The sequence below is a fragment of the Lipotes vexillifer genome, unplaced genomic scaffold (assembly GCF_000442215.2).
Source record: "Lipotes vexillifer unplaced genomic scaffold, Lipotes_vexillifer_v1.1 scaffold467, whole genome shotgun sequence".
Classification (NCBI taxonomy): Eukaryota; Metazoa; Chordata; class Mammalia; order Artiodactyla; family Lipotidae; genus Lipotes; species Lipotes vexillifer.
In genome coordinates, this window is record NW_006788081.1 from 7,390 (window position 1) to 12,173 (window position 4,784).

Here is a 4,784-nt window from a genome sequence, read left to right on the forward strand (position 1 = left end):
TACAACATAAAATTGATTTTTAAATAAAGTTAGTTTCAAGTACACATAGTAAATTAATGACCAAAACCTACTCGCATACATCTATTTGGGAATAATAGAAAGAACAACGCTGAAATAAAAAAGAACTGGATTCAAATCTAGCTTAATCACCTACAAACCATGTAACCTTAGACTAAGTCACTAAACCTGACAGGCATCCATTTTCTCATACCTATAGTGAATATACTAATTACCTAACCTAGAAGGCATTGGTACAAGGTGTGAGGTGCAACTTACTTAGCACAGTGCCTAGCCCAGAACAGATATTCAATAAATAGTAGCAACTATAATTAAAATTAGTTATTATTTGCTTAGCAAAAACAATTTTTATGGATCATGTGAAAGTTATGTGGCTAGCCCAGGCAAATGGTTAATTCACATATTAGTGTGTCTAAATTAATGAATTTTGGTTACATGTTTTAGTGCATTACTTTTATTTTTTTAATAAATTTATTTTATTTATTTATTTTTGGCTGCATTGGGTCTGTTGCTGTGCGTGGGCTTTCTTTAGTTGCAGCACGCGGGGGCTACTCTTGGTTGCGGTGCGCAGGCTTCTCATCGCGGTGGCTTCTCTTGTTGCGGAGCGCGGGCTCTAGGCGTGCGGGCTTCAGTAGTTGTGGCTTGTGGGCTCTAGAGCGCAGGCTCAGTAGTTGTGGCGCACGGGCTCTAGAGTGCAGGCTCAGCAGTTCTGGCGCACGGGCTTAGTTGCTCCGCGACATGTGGGATCTTCCCAGACCAGGGATCGAACCCGTGTCCCCTGCATTGGCAGGCAGATTCTTAACCACTGTGCCACCAGGGAAGTCCCATGCATTACTTTTATGATCCAAGATCTGCTCATTTTTGAAGTAAAACTTTTATTGTCTTATTTGCCTTCTTGAAAATGTCAGAGGAATTAGGAGTGGGAGCACAATTGAGCAATATTTTCTGTGATTTATTTGTGAATATACATGAACAAATGCTAATAAGCAACAAGCTATAAAAGTTGGGTGCATAAGAATTTAATCAAATTAAACACGACTACATAAATTGGATATGTATTTAATTATATATTTAATATTATCTATGATTACTGTGAGTAGACATAAAGGATTAAAAGTATATGGCAGGGCTTCCCTGGTGGCGCAGTGGTTGAGAGTCTGCCTGCCCATGCAGGGGGCACGGGTTCGTGCCCCGGTCCGGGAGGATCCCACATGCTGCGGAGCAGCTGTGCCCGTGAGCCATGGCCGCTGAGCCCACGCGTCCGGAGCCTGTGCTCCGCAACGGGAGAGGCCACAATAGTGAGAGGCCCGCCTACCACACACACAAAAAAGTTATAACTAAACTGATTTACCTGCAGTAGTAATTGATAGGTTTTCCTTGCCTATCTCTACTACAGTATTTATATTTAAAATATACCAATGATTAAAAAGGTTATCTGCTACAGTTGCTTGAGAGGAAAAATTATTATTTTCAGTATGTGAAGGTAGATAATACTTGTTTTACATTCCAGATTGCTAATCCAGAGCAGATCGATGAAAATTACAAAGGGACAGAGTTTGGCATCAGTATAAGAGACAATATTCGACTACTCTATCAAAGATGGAATAGACTCTCTTAGGAAGTTTTGAGTTCCTCTGCATTATAGGTAAAAGGAAGGCCCTTTTTCCAGGATGCTATCATTGGGACAGATGCTTTCCCTATTAAATTATATAACTCTTTGATGTTAATAATTGTTAGAATTTCAGGAAATGTTAGAGAGTTTGAAGCGGTGCTTCCTCAACCTTTGGACCTGTGGGTAATGGTGAGAAGGTGTACTCCCAGTGTCCTTGCTGGTGGAGGAGACAGATTTGCTGCTGGCTTTTACAGAGGTAATACCAACTATAGTTATGTCATATACTTTTTATTTTGCAGTACGCGGGCCTCTCACTGTTGTGGCCGCTCCCGTTGCGGAGCACAGGCTCCGGACGCGCGGGCTCAGCGGCCATGGCTCACGGGCCGAGCCGCTCCACGGCATGTGGGATCCTCCTGGACCGGGGCACGAACCCGTGCCCCCTGCATCGGCAGGCGGACTCTCAACCACTGCGCCACCAGGGAAGCCCTTATAACTTTCTTAAATGTTAGGTTTATTATACTAAAAATGGAACACTTTCGTAGGGCTACTTTAGAAGAATGATGGACATGAAGCACCTCTTGAGAGTGAATGATGCGTACAAAGGCAAGACTACACAGACAGCAAGATGGCATTAGGTTTTTTCAGCCTGGCATGCCCTTTGTTTCCCTACCCAATTTGGAGGAAATCCTCACTCTTCAGAAGTCTTACTCAGATGTGTAAAGGTTTTCCTTAACCTACAAGCTCCCTTCTTTATGTTCTCATGATACATTCTTCATACCACTATTGCAGCAGTTATGACAGAACACATATCTCAACTGCCCAGGTTCTAACTTATACCTATTGTGCCAGTGTAATTATTAATACCACCTCCTTTCACTCCCCAAAGTATCCCAGGTTGTATTATAAATGACATGACCACCATAAGAATAGACAGTTAAAATTCAACGACTGTTTGTAAAATTTTCTTACAACTAGATCTTTTCTCTATCTCCTTTTCCCAGAGGCTGGAAGAGAACAGTTTTGTTTGGGTTCCTGTTCCAGTATCCTACTCTTATCAATACAATTTTGTAAGAAGAGGTTAAGGCAGCTTCTGCTGATCTGCAACATTTTAAGATTGTCTTCCCAGTGACCCAGGGGTTCAGGTCTCTTTTCCTCCACTTCAATTTTGGATTTAAAATTACCTCATTTTATACATTCCTCTTTCTATTTTTACAAAAATATGCCTTTTTTCCTATAATCCCAAAGAATTGCTCATTTTGAATGATTTCAAGGGAAAAAGATAAAAACACTAGTGGGGGTGACAGAAATGTCCTTCTTGAGGCTTCTCATTTGTACCTTTGACTGGATAAATTAAACAAGTGACATCTACCAGTTCACTGAAGTGATCGTTTAAAAATTCTATGAACAAAACCATGTCTTTAATTGCTTTATTACAAGCATGTCATTATATAACTGTAAGATAGACAAGGACTGACCTAGGCATAAAACATTAAAAATAAAGTCAGCTGGAAATAGTTAATAATTCACTTGAACAGAACTTCAATTAAAAGTTGTATGGATATATAATATCAATAATTAGAATACTGTATTTAATCTTTATTTCAAATCATTATTTTGAATAAATCACAAAATAAATTGATGTAAATGGCTTAAAATACTTGTAAGTTTCAAATGACAGAATATTCCTCCCAATTTTCCTTAAATATTTTCTGTAAAGAATAAAATAACAATGACATTATATAGTGGGGACAGTATAGTGGGAACATAGGTTTCCCCTCTAGATTGTATTTAGTCATTTTATTACTTATATAACTGAAAGTACAAATGTCTCCTATAATGTATAGTTTTGATCTATCCTGGGAGTATTTAGATTCCTAAGTTTTATTCGACTGTACATTTCAGGGCTCACCAGAAGCCATATACTGTGCCAACTGCTTAGGTGAGGCATATTAATAAATACAAGATATGGTCTCAGCCCTGGAGATCAAAATTAAATGGGAATAGAGGTATATATAACACTTCATAGTAATACTATGGGAATAAGATAAAAGGAGGGTGTTTGATAGAGACTTCACTTAGACTGTATGACAAGTGAAGACAGGAAAACTGTCTTGTTCACACATGCATCCCTGGCCTGGAAACAATGCCAGGCACATGGTGGGTGCTCAATAAACACTGGGTAAGAAAGACTGAGCAAGAGACTGAGATAGTTATTTGGGGATGGATTGACATGGGAACTGATTCTTGACCATAAGCAATAAGTTTTCTAGGCATATACAACAGGAAAAAGCAGAATGTACACAACAAGTAAACATGAAAAAAATATGGTATTTTCTCAAGGAACGGCAAGAAATTCAATATTCCCAAGAAAACAAGATGATAGGAAATATAGGAAAGTGGAGCTGCATTCCAATGGCCTTATAAGATATACTAAGAAATTTAGACATCTTTGGGCAATGGATAATTATTAAGGAAGACATTTATGCAAGTGGATGGCATGATCAGCTCTGTGTTTTAGAAAGACTGTAGGGGAGAAGAAAGTCAAGTTTAAATAGAGGTTACAAAAACCTTCCATGTAAGAAACTTCATCAGTAATGGATTAGAGCTGGAAGGAAAGGTAGGAGGAGGAATCAAGGATGAATCCAGGTTTCTAGATTGGATATACTGATGTATGACACTATTTACTAATAAGTAATCCTAGAGCAAGTATACATTTAGGGGAATTTTTTTTACCATTTGTAGTAAGCATATGCACCAAAAATAACAAAAAACACCTTACATGTTATACCTTAAAATGATGAGACAAAATAATTGACTATTTGGCCTGCGTCGGAAACAGACTTACAGACCAGTGGTTTTCAAACCTGTGTTTCTAAGAAATACATGAATTATAAGAAATACTGATTCCAGAATCAATATGCCTGGAAAGTGACCCACATTTGTACCATTTGTAGGAGGCACCCCAGTCATTCTTATGCACACTGAAATTTGAAACATGCTATAAAGACTACCACAATGTCATGTAACTAGATTCTGATACCCCTTTGGATTTATCTGATCTGAACTTTTGAAGAACAGATAAGAGCTACTCTATGAAATATGCTTCTGTATCATTTTCAAATAAGAATATATTACAATGTGAAATAATATCCAG